A 13598-nucleotide genomic window follows, 5' to 3' on the forward strand; every position below is an offset into this window, starting at 1 on the left:
ACCCTCTTTCGGTTTAAAACCATGCTCCTTGTTCTGTCACTACAGACCTTGGTTAACAGTCCCTCTCCATCTCTCTTGTAGGCCCCCTTCAGTCACTGGAAGGCTGCCCTAAGGTCTCCCTGGAATCTTCTCTTCTTCAAGCCAAACAATCCCAACTCCCTCAGACTGTTATCAGAGGAGTGGTGCTCCAGCCCAATCTTCAGAGAAGAAGCACCTACAGAGTAACAGGTCTGTTTTTTACACCCCAGCTAATTTGGAAGCAAGAACAAAATCGAATCCTGACAACAAACAGATGCACAAATAGTAACACTAACACCAGAATACACCACAGAGGGTGATCCTGACTTCTCTTTTAGTTCTCCTTGCAACCCAAAGTCACCTGCCATTATCTGCCTATGACAACCTGTAATGGCATTTATGTAAGCTCTTCTGCTATCAGGTAGCCAGGTGGTTGCAATCAACAGTCATTTCTTAAAACTGAATGAACACTAGAACAAACACCCCCACCACAAAAGCTTAGACATTATTTTAGATATCAAACTGCAAAGGTAATAATTATATAGAAGCAATTGCATAGATTTCTTAAGTCTTTCAGAGTTCTAGGCAGTGCTTTGTTCAACTGGAGCACTATACGAACATACTGGGGAATAAAGACTGAGCTTGTCCCAAAGAACTTGCATATTAAATAAATGAAAGAAACAAAAACTGAGTGACACAGAGGGAGGAACCAGCGAATATGAGAGGAGAGGCCAGGACACAGCAGGCTAGCAGCTAATAAGTTGGCTAGCTCAATTATGATTTTTTTTTTTAAACAGGCATCATGAAAAAGGAAACTATGATAAAGAGTGGATATGTATATGAAGAACTCTTTCCAAATGGCATAGTGTGGAAGGAAGCATGGACATTTATTGAATCTTTAATATGAAGGATGCAAAAGCTGATACTGTGGGCCATAGAAAACCAAAGTTTTATTTCAGTAGCAAATCAGAGATGGTTAAAAAACTGGCAGAAGTCCAAAACACCTTGGGAATGAAGATGAATCTTACCTATAATACAACAGGACAAGGAGAAACAGACAAAAGATATAGAGAAGGGAATAACTGACAAAAATACACAGTAGCAAAGTGATTTTTAAATCATTATGGGTGAATTTAAGTGTATTTTTTTCAGATTGTTTTCTTTCATGTTACATTTTATTATACATGTACTAAATTTGTTATTAACTTACACTTACTGAATCATAGAGTTTTAATTAAACAAGTACTCTTTAAAAAAGAAAGCACATGGTTGCACGTATTTATGCTCCCTTCCTTATGAAAAAGTCTACAATGTAATTTTTTTGGAAATGTGTGATTTTCTATGATGAACATTCTCCATGTCTGACAGACAAAAGGGAGATGAAGGAAGACAGGTGTTTCTGTTTCCAACATTCCTCCAAACTCTTCACCTATTTGCATATTACAGAAAAGTATTCCCATCTCCACGGGAACAAATGTACTTTAAGAATTCCTCTTGGAAATCCATGCCTGAATTTTTCTTTGTTTAAGCACCTTGAGGAATGAGCAGAAGTAGCTCCAATTTCTTTCATGAATAAGGTCCTTCATTCATGCTTTTCATGGTACAATATACGAAACTTTAAAAGTTTCAGTCAATAGCTTGGTCAAGCAACCAAATCTGAACTCTGATATTAACAATTCAACCTTCTGAAACTAATGAGTCATATTATACATAGCAGTAGTTGTGGTTCACTTCCCATAAAAATGTTATCTGAGGTTTGTTGAGTCATTTAACATCAAAAGCAGAAATAAGTGTATTTTACTGTTGCACATAAGTTTTTAGACAATAGACACTGCACAACATAACAGGTTTTGCATATTTTACAGAATTGAGCAGTTCCATGGCTACTATTATGCTCTCACATTACACGGCTATCCGTAAACACAGTTTTGGCATCTAAAGGAAGGAACACATGGGATAAAAGTCTAGAAAAGGTAGGTGGTCAAGTTAGGTGGTCAAGTTAGGACTACTGTAAGATGAAAGTTTCTCTAGCATGTTTTAATGCAAGTTGGAACAACTTCCATGCTTTCATACTTCACTAGTGTGATTACACACAAGTGAGTACCAGTATTTTCAGTAAAAATACTTAAAATTATTATTATAAATAAATAAGTTTAACTTCTAGTCAGTCAAAGAACCACATACAAAATGAGATAGCTTCAGCCATTTTAAAGTTCAGCTGAAAAACATAAAACCTGTTTAATCCAGTTTAAATTCCCTCTCCAAATTTTACAGCAGTGAACAAACAAGCAAACCTTAGCTATTTAAATCTAAAACATTCTGAATGAAGAACAGCCTACAAAAACTTTGCAGAGATCCTCCCTTTTATAGTATTTTTCCTTTGCTTACAAAGCTGACTGTTACCAGATACTTGTGTCAGATTGAATATGGTATACCACCACAGTCAAAAAAGAGCCAGTAACACTGCTGACTTTTCCTGATTTGAATGGTTACACTGGACATTAAAATAAACCGTAGGATCATATTGTCTTTTACAATACTTACATTGGACACTCTACAAGAGACAAACTGTTTTATATCAGTGGAAAAAGAGCTAAAAATTATATTTTGGTATGGAAATGCACTTCTCTGTATAAAAATTTTAGTGACATTCACATCTGTTGGTATATGCTGAAAAAGAGAGGTTGATAAGAACAGTAAGATAATTTTATCTTGTTGAGTTCTGCCACTGTTTAAGCATATTTCTTTTCTACAGGCAAATTCTGTGTCTTATGTCTTATTGCTTAGGTTTAGTATTTAGATGGTGCAAGACCCCAGGGTCTTCTCACAAGCTCATTGAAGGGGTTTCACGTCAAAAAGATAAAAGGCTCCAAAACCTGCCCGATGGATTTATTAAAAGTTCTTTTATACCTCGAGGCCACGCATGGGAAAAACATTACAATGCATTTCAAGGGGTCAAAATAACACAGTTTTACTGGCAAATTTTGGAAAATGAGGAAACTTGGCAAAAGTTTAAAACAAACATTCAATCAACATAAAGCATTTCACAAAGCATTCACTTTGCAAATTCTAACCCATCCAGGTTTGAGTTATCCAAATATCAAGAAAAGAGAACTAGGAGAAGAGGAAAAAGTAAAGAAAGAGAGAGAGACAGAGAGACAGAGAGAGAATTATAGCTTGGACCACAAGTCCAAGAACAGTAGGGCCATGACCATGCAGAGGCCACGCAATGCTGATTTTATTTGCTCTGGACTCCTGTGGTGGGGCTTCCAGTGTGCCAGCCATTCTGGGGCTAGGTTAGGGGCTCCAGGAGTTACGGTGTGGGGCAGTGGTCCTGGTGTGCCAGTGACTGACAGCTGCACTAGAAGATCTCAGGGAGGCAGGGTTATGGGGCAGAGCACCATCCCACCTTGGCAGAACCTGATCCGTCCCCCCCCAGACACTCAGAATTGTTTCAAGCCAGTAATAACTTTAATAACATTTTCAGTCCCTCAGAGGTGGTCAAATGCTTCTGCCCTTAAGAGAGTATTTGGGTCCATACATCACCTAAAGTACCAGCCAAATGTCCATGTCACGGAAAGGGACTACATGATTGCAGAACTAATCTCAGCAGCAAAAAGAGGTTCCCAAAATGGAAGTATGCCATGTATTGTGACACATGATGTTTCTGTCTACATTGTTAAATGTATCCAGTGCCAAGTTAGATATATTTCTCCATGCACAAGACCATACACAGGTAAAGAAATTAGTTCCTCTCTCCAGGTGAAAAGGAGTTACCATCCAATGAGTTCTCATTTTCTGCTTCAAGCCCCTGAAAAGGGCTGTGCATGTCCAATATTTAGTGGCTTCTGATGTCAAACATACGGGAGTAAGACAGTCAAATCCACATTAAAAACTCAGAGGACCCAGATATTCTGGGCTCTCCCAGGGAGCCTGGAAGTTCAGTCATTTATAAACTTCCCATACCAAGATACTTTTCACAAGAGAAATCAGTTCAGATGAAGATGCCTGATTTGTGGCATCTTGAATGATTGTTTGTGGAAGGCCATAACTACAACTGCCACACAGCAAATGCAAATAACAAAATGGATATCTGACCCAGCAAGTATGGTAACAGCTAATATTTAAGGTCATCACCACTCAGCAGCAGCATTCACACACAAAGTGGCTGATTTGTGACATTCAAATCAATATATTCACAACTCATAACAACACGCCATTCATTCTTCAGAACTAGAGAACGATATTCAAAAAAGCTATGATCCTTTTCCCATACTCAGCTGGAGACCATGAATTATTTAATTTCTTGGTTGCCTTTGTGTGTGTAGCAGGGGGACCTAGTTTTCTTTGGCTTGACAGTTATATCATGTCGTATTTTTCTCTCCAAAAGCCTTCATGCAGCTCTTGATGTGAAAGCTTAGCTTGCTGTAGACAACTGCTATTTCAAATTAAAAGCTGCATGAGTTGTTGACAATATAAGACTTTAGCTTTAGTTCTCCCTTCATAGTTCACAAAATGTCTATTTCTATCGTTCATTCTATGTTACTCCATACAGACAATTACTATTGCAGCATACACGCATCAAAGCCATCTTTCTCATCAACAAAATTTTGTTTGTAGCAGCCACACATCAATGAAATTTCTTCAAGTCTGTGACTGTTGCTTTTTCATAATTATGTTTTCTAATCCCCCTTTACACATGAGAGCTCAATTCACTTCCTGGTACAACGCATTAGCATCCTCTTCAAATCCAATAGCAGTACCACAAGAATCACAGCATCTCTCCCTCTTAAAAATAGTATGTTATTAAGTCACCATACAGCAGGCTGAAGACTATGAATATTTTAAGTCCACCGTATGTGGACTACCAAAGTAGAGAAATCAATCCTAGTCTTTTACGATATTGGTAATATTCTAAGAGACATTTATGGGCTTCATTAAACTTATGCTGCTGGCACAACAATATATAGTATGTTTAGTAAAGAGATTTAATATGCAATATGATGGTGATAGCACTAATCTCTTCAGTCATTTTCAGTCCATAACACTCAACAGTGGGTCACCTCAGCCTACCACCTAGCTAAGTCAGGCCCAAACATGTTCAGTTAAACAAAACTAATTCATCTCATGAGTTGCTGTTAAGAAAATTAGACATCAATGATATTATCAAAACAAATAGTAGGATGTTTCAAAGCACTTCATAGAGTCTGTAAGTGGGTTGACTTATACTACAGACCTTTTAGGTTTCGTTTTGTCCCATCCCCCCAAAAATTAACATTTATTTTGAAGCATGAGGCATTTTACTGAATCAGTTCTCACATGTTCATATTAAAACTTACTTAGCCTTTTCTAAATTAAGTAAAATCTGCACTTGCAATGAATGGGGAAAAAAAACATGGATTACCCTAGTTTGTGCCCTTTGCAAGTACACGTCCAAAATAAGGCTGACAGTCTGATGTCTAGCACAAGTGCAGCAGATGCAGTTAATTAATTCCCATCTCTTACAGGTTCCACCAGCAATAAATGCCACAATTTTTTCAAAAGCACGAGGAAAAAGAGCCCTCTTCTAGATTATGTTTCTGTGCCAGAAATCCAGTAAGTAGTTCTATATAAAATACTTACACAAGATAACTCCCATCCTCAGACACAGAAATATTTTTTCAGAGTGGTGGTCTTTTCTTACCAGTTTTACTGCTGACATACTTGAAGCAATTTAAGGGTGAGCAATTTACCATCATTAGATCATTTACCTCCAACTGAATTTGAACCCTTCAGATTTCCAGCACTTTGCAATATCCATTAAGCTATAGTTATGGATCTGGAATGCCTTAGGTTCCTACAAAACAGCAATGTTCTGCTGCACAAGATGACTGTTATCAAAAGAGATGCTGACACACCAAAATCAGCAGGAATTCCTCAGCTAAAAATAGCCAAATGCTCTCTCATAAGAATACTGCCTTTCTTGAGCTGTCTGTACTCTTCTTTGGACTACAACCATATAGAGAGCCCATAAAATAACTAGGATCAGTCACTTCATTTGTTTTATAGAGATAGGAAAGTCATCTATATCATATTTGAAATTCTATTAGTAGTTGCATCTGATACAAAAGTAAGTACTTTTGTAGCACCATCCTATCATCAGCAAATTTGCAATCTACCAGTCAGGAAAATTAACCATGGGGCAAAGACATAAACCACTGAACAAATAACTGGAATAGAAATATGATGTCAGGGTCTAGGAGATTGAATCACTGTTTCATTATATTTGGATTCCTTTCCCTAAATTCTGAGAGCACTGGATGCAAAGGATTTCTATTTATCACCTCCAATTTACTACTACAAATTGCACATGATTCGATGGTGTCTGCTGAGAAAAAGAGAGCATGAGAGCAAGTAATCAGCAGTGCAGTTCCCAATAATCAGCTAGATCAGCTCCCATCAAAGTACAGAAACTAGCGCTCCTCATCAAATTCTGTGTTTTCCTCCCATTTCTCTTCTGCAAGGCCTGGGTGAGATAGCAGCCACAGCATGAGACATTCATCTCACTCGTTAGTATTAACAATAATAAATATGCAAAAAAACCCCTCTTTCCCATCTTCTCACTATAAGGCATACAGACTTCAAAGATATTCCTGTTATTAAAGCTGTAACATACTATACAAGAATCAAACAGTGGAAGAGTTGGAAGCAGCATGGAACAATCTAGTGATGACTCACAGGGGGAGTTATCAAAGTTTCTTAGTAGTTCAATCAGTTACCTGAATTGGGTAACTGAGCTTGGTCAGAAGAAAAACTCATCTCATTATATACAGGTACTGCATACATAACTTGGTAAAGCACAAATATTCAAAGGTATACACACTGCCTTTACAGCTTTTGTGTGTTTACTCAGCATGCATATTTGCTTTCACATGTAGGCATATTTTGATCTCAGAAGAGCAGTTGCTATTTCTATAGGCTTAAATGTTTTGTGACTCTTACTGACAAACACTAACTTACTGACAATCTTCTTTACATGTTATGTAAAGAAGATTCACTTAATGATGTTGATAATCTACATACCAGCTCTTCAATAATTAATAACTTGCAGTGATTTGGTGAGAATCAAGACAATGACCCTAAAATTGTGTTTGATCTGTAGAACTTCATGACAATCTGTCTTTCACAATGTTGCAGTATCATGAACACTGGACTCCTTTCCTCTGAGAACACAACTCACTCTATAAACATTGCCTAATGAAGACTCTCCATTGCAATAAGACTGAGAAATAGATCACCATTATACAAAGAGGGGAAAATGAAGCTGTCGTGGGTTTACTCTGGTCAGATTTCAAACTCCCACAAAATTGCTAAAAGGTGAGAGAGGTTCACACAGACAAGACAGACCCGACATGGGGATAATATTAAAATTTATTGCTAACAAGATAGAAACTAAAAAGTAATAAAATACACAGTATTGAACACACCTAACCACCCCTCGGCCCCCTGCATCAATGCAGGAGGAGAGCTCTCGGGGCGATAGCTAAAGTTGCTCTTCATCGGGGTGCGGGGGGGCCTCTGCACCCCCCAATGGTCCTTCATGGGCTGCAGGGGGACAACCCGCTTCACCGTGATCTTCACCACGATCTTCACCACAGACAACAGGGGAGTTAAAGCTCTGAGTCTTTCCCCTGCTTTCGTGGGGTCCCTCCCAGGGGAGCAAGCTCTCGGGAGTCCCCTCCAAGTAGGGTCCACACCTCCCCCAGGTCACAGGTTTTGGGGTTTGGCTCAGTCTTTATATCCTGATAGTTTTCATTAAAGTCCCATCCAGAACAACCTGCTTCAGTGTGGCTTCTCTCTCTCTCTCCCTGAGTTGCAAATCTTAGCCCAGCTGGGTGCTCCCACGTTCCTCGGTCTGGACGCCCTGGTCCAGCTTGCAGGGTGCCCCCATGTTCCTCGGCCCGGCTCCGGCTGGCTGCTGGTACAAACTGTGCCATTCTGGGCCCACTTTGGGCCGCTCCAAGCCCACCTGGCTCTGTGGCACACACTGCTGTTGCCTCAGGCACAGTGGGGGCCGCTCCATGGCTGCCACCATCCCTTCACAGGGGCCCCTCTGCTTGCTCTGAGCTAGATGCGAGAAGCCCAGCCAGCCTACCGCCGCCTCTCCCCTGCCGTGGCCAGGGCCTCGGTCCTGGCCCTGGCTGCCCCCGAACAGCTCTTCTCTTTATATATGTTGTTTGCAGAGGCATTACTAAAGCTTCTAATTGGCTCAGCACCAGGAAGTCCCCCTGGAACTAACCATCTTCAGTTCCAAGGGCTAATAAACCCAAGACAGAGGCCTGAAAGGGTCTGACAGCATTTTAGGCATAAAAGAGCAAATACTTTACAGAGAAGGTCAACAGAATTACTCTCATTTACTCGGGTTACTGACCCACCCAGTTATCCTGACACACATCTTTTAGACCTAGGTGACTGGATGACTCTGAGACTACCACTATGCATTCACCCTTCAGCTTCACAGTACCTGCACAACAAACCTCACCAGTGGACCAACTGTTCCTGTGCTTCACATGTCCAAGAAATCTGACACATCCAGGGCATATTGTGTAGTACATGTGTGTGTGCAGCTTCAGATGCAAATGCATCACTGGCACAACAAGGAGTATAATTTTTTAAGTGTTCAGTATGGCAGTTCCGGAATTTTCAGTCTTATATGTAGAGAAGCAGATTAAAAATGCAGAGACTTAAGTTCTGCCCTGATTTAATTGTTCACTCACTATTTGGCCACAACTGTCTTTTCCAGTTGCTCCTCTTCTGATCTTTCTTTTTCACTATGAGCTTCATGAAGCAAGAAACACCCGTTTGTTTGATATCCCGGTATGCAGGTCAAGGAGCTGTGGCTCATCTGAGCATTTCCTGAGCTGCCTTCTGACACAAATCAATAGTACGAATGAAGTACGAACATGACAGAAATCACTCTGCCTTATGATCACCTAATGGGATTCAGATGTCTATCTCATTCTAAGCACAAGTTACACAAGACACTCAGTTGCCTAAGTGCAGGTGTCTAGTTTTAAATGTCATACAAAGTGACGTTTGTAGGTGTCATACAGTATCTTACATTGCTTTTACCTACCTCCCCCAGACAAAATGCCCATCCCATACATCCAGTGTCGTATTTCACAGACCCATGCAGATGGTTCAGATATCCTTGGACATCACCATTCATGGTTAGGCAATAGAGACTACTAGAATATTGCTACACAGGTACATCAGAACACTTTGAGAGTGTCCCTACAGAGTCCCTTGTAGTAGAGTGCCAATAACTTAATATTTCTGGTTTTCCCTGTTTGGGATGAAAGTGAAATAGCATTTCTTTAACACTACATTGTAAATGATTATTTAAACGTTACTTGTTAATTCCTTTGAAGGAGAAAAGAACCAGGTAAACATTACTGCCACTATTTCCTCCAGATCTTATTTTCAGTAGACCATGGCTGTGGTAAACAACAACTTTTGTACCTATTCTCACTCTTTCAGAACACAAAGGCAGACACCAAGGTGAAAGTATTTAGACAACCAACTGCTCTGTGTTACATGCTCTGGAAGTCTCAGGCCCTCTTGAAGTTGTGGTTATAGATCACCCACTGTGCTAACAAATGATTTGTAGACATGTGCTGCAAGTCAGATCAGGGTTAAAAATAAACACTCACTTTCAGAGGACTACTTAAACCAGCTCACTGAACAGACTAACAGTGCACGGCCCTACAAATAGTTGTATCAGCACAACTGACAGGGTGAGAGGCTGTGATTTGGGGGTGGAACTGAGCATCTGTGGCTGATATACCTCAATCTCCTCTTCAAGTTACTTAAGCTTTGAGATATCTGAGAAAGTCTAGGCCTTGGTTCTTTATAAAAAAAAATGTGTTTTTATTCCAAATAAAATAGCATTTTATGAAACCAAAGAAAACCTGTCAGAGCATGATTGCAGCAAACAGCATGAATTCATTAACATGGTATTTTCAATGAAAAGGAACACTGTGATTAGCAGCATTCTGCATGCTGCATGAATCATAAGAATCTGGTAAAAGGAAAATTAATAAAATTTAAAGTCTTGTGTTCTTTTCCCTCTCCCCTCTTATTTCCATGTAATTGTCTCATACAATGTAAAGAAACAGAAAGTAGGAAATATTTAGTGAAGAAGGTTAATCTTACAAAATAGTTGAAGTTTTTAGAAGTATATCATCCTTCTGCACATATTAAAGAACATAAACTTTCAAGGAAACAGAGCGCCTTTCTGTGCCCTTTGAACTTAATTGAACTTAAATGAGTGTAACTATGAAGGTACAATACAGGAGGATTAGTTTTCTGCAGTTCATTTATTAGCAGTGTGCTGCAATTATCAACAAGGTGAATCAACAAGCATGAAGTACACGGGGCTGCCTATGTGTGACTAATACAGAACAAGTTCTCTTGCAGTCAGAGCCAAGGAATGCCATGCTGTTGCGCAGTCTTCAACTCAATGTCCTACATCAGTGCCAAAAATATCCACTCCTTCCAAAATGGATGACTTATTCAAACCCAGTTTGTTAATAGGCAAATTCCTGTGTTAGAAGGGGAGCTTTCAAAGCAGAGCTAGGGATTCCATGTCTTTGCCAACAAACACTGCAGCAAATGGGAATTTATCTCATTAATTTCAGTGGCTTTGTTTCAAGTCCTTAATGATGAGAGAACTTATTCTATCTTCAATTAAGCTATACGTCACTTCAGTCATCATGATCTGGCTAAATGGTAGAAGCAATAATGCACTAGCAGTGTAGTAGCTCACCCACACATTTCACACCAGCAACAAGAAACATTTCTACTAATCCAGAAAGCCACCACAAGATATTCTCTGGAAACTGCCATGCACACAGGATTTGATCTTAGAAGCGGTCCTAAAGGAGCAATGACAGTGACATTCAATAATTACTTTGTACTACAGTCATATAATCTGATAATACTTAAAATGAGGTAAGTCCAGGCTAGCACCTGTTTCAGTATTTTATATAACTACATACAATGTCCTAATTTTCCCTTAGCTCTGGTCTTGCATGCAGTGTTGCAGTAAGGCATTCACCCTTGAAGTGCTTTCACTTACAGGTCGTCCACAGCCTGCAAGGCTACACTGAGATACTAACACCAATAGCTCTTATATGGTGTTTTCCTTGAAGTCCAGCTACAGTGAGGGGAGACAGGGGAGGTGCAGTCCTTCAGGCTCGAGAGAGAAAGACTAAGCAGAACCATAGTGTTTTCTCTAGAGACCAGCAATAGGACACAGGAAAATGGAATGAAGCAGCACCAGGGGAAGTTCTGGTTAGGCATTAGGAGAAGGTTCCTTATTGAGAGAGTAGTCTGTCACTGGAATCTTATAGCATCCTATCAAACAGCAACTAGCTGATGAAAAGATGGAACATAACCCCAAACAAAACACACTCACAAGAAAGTACCTTAACCAGGATATCTGCATCAGGGCTTCAGAGAAGAATACTTGGGATACTTATGAAAAGCCCATTGAAGGTGTTTGGCCTTTTCAGTCATCTGCTTTAGTCTTCTGGGGCAGTCTTGTCTCAATGTAGTTTATCTCTTATTATTATTTTCTGTTGTATTACATAACTTCACAATTTGCTCTGAAAACAAGAATAAACTCCATATATATTTTCAGTATATATATTTTCATAATTCTAACTTTGACCTTTATTGTACATCTAGCACGTGAGTCACAAAAAGGAATCTGTGCTATGAAAATTTGACAATGCTCCTGACTTCAGTAAAGATAGAAGTCAAAATAAATAAAAAAAAAAGTCAGAATCATGAAGAAAAGTCCCGACTAATAATCAATACATCTTGTTTTGGTTTTGCCCATTGTAATTCTTTTTCAACCTCTACTGAGATAATATTTCTATGAGTAAAGCTGGAACTTTATGTTATGAAAATGTCAGTGTGAGATGTTTTGACAGTTCAAAACCTTTCCCTCACACACACTAAACAATTTTCAATTTGAAAAGGCTATCCAATAGGCCTGCTCACAAAGTAATGCATAGCTTGTGAGAACAGCCATTTTTCTATGATAAAAATTAATTTTCTTAATTAACGTGAGGCCAAAAGGTCACATGTGCCAGACTGTCAAACACAAGGGCATATAAAATGCCCTTCACTTACAGAGGAAGACAGCTTCAGAATACGTCACCAAATCTCGCAGGTATCCATATCTTAAACAAATGTAATCTGGGATGGAATGTCTATTACCAATTGCCTGAAAAGAAAGGCTTGTCACTCAGACCCCTGTTATTCTGAATGCTCTATTTGTCTCGAATTTCTGACAGTATAAAGTTTTTTAAATACCCACATACATCACATATTCTAGACACAGGCCTATCCAGTTTCACTCCTTATAGATGAAATTCCTATTGTGTCCATCACACACCGCACTCCTTTGTCTTCACTAGATCCAAAGCTGACAGCACAATGCCACGCTCCAGAATCAGGTGGCTGGATGCAGCCGTGTGGTTCACAGAGCAGTTGTGTCTGGCACAGGGCTTCCAGTGAGACTAAGACTCTGTACCAGGGAACGCCAGACTCTTAACAGCACTCTGCATGTGCCTAGAGCTCTGACAAAAAGCAGGTTCTTCGCGGCTGCGGCCCGTTCATGTCACATAATCCAGTGCAAGAGAATGGGGAAAAAAGGATGGGACAGCGAAAGACCACTTAGAGTCCTATGAATTGGCATACAGAACTTTGCATGTGTAGGTCAGAAAAATCCCGAGAGGCCTATGTATGGCTCCAGCAGCCAAATGTAACTGTGCAGGGTAGGTGAGGAATGCCACGCCTCCCTGCTGCAGATACCTAAGCAGACAGTTCGAAAACACTCCCACAGCATTCCACACATTCCATTTCTTCCTCTTCTTAGTGTATCTGTGCCCACCAGCCTTTAAATGCTGCTAGTTTACCATGCTTTCAAGAACAATACACAGATTCTGATTGCAAAACTTACAAGTTTGGTTTTTTTAAAAAACAGTTTTAAAGAAAGGTAAGAGGAGGTAAACACATGAATTTCTTTAGAGAAGCTAACAATTTAGATACTGCTTTGACTTTATTGCCATGGTTCAGGCCATTTCACAGACCTGACAAGAAAGCAGAGTCCCATTTTTTAATGAATGAATTGAAATTCTATCACTGCAGTGAGCTCATAAATTGTTTCAAAACCATGCACACAGAAGAGGCCAAAACCTTTCAGAAAATCATGTTCTCTTTCTTAACAGGTATAACAAAACACAGTAACCACAAGCAGCCACAAACCTAAATATACCTCCATACAATTTTACTTATGTGTCAGGTTTGCAAAAAGTTGACACATAGATGCAGAACAAGGTATTTTCAGACATTACTCACAAATAAGAATTTGCACAGTCATGCTTTATCTGGTTGAGGAGTTTGCATCTATCTATGTCTGCATAAACTAGGTGCATGGAACTGTCTCAGCCACGCAACTATCTACAAAATTCCAGCAAGTGACGGTGTAAATTATAGTCCAGCATGATCAGAAAATACTACAAAAGGAC

The sequence above is a fragment of the Pseudopipra pipra genome, chromosome 1 (genome assembly GCF_036250125.1).
Source record: "Pseudopipra pipra isolate bDixPip1 chromosome 1, bDixPip1.hap1, whole genome shotgun sequence".
Lineage (NCBI taxonomy): Eukaryota > Metazoa > Chordata > Aves > Passeriformes > Pipridae > Pseudopipra > Pseudopipra pipra.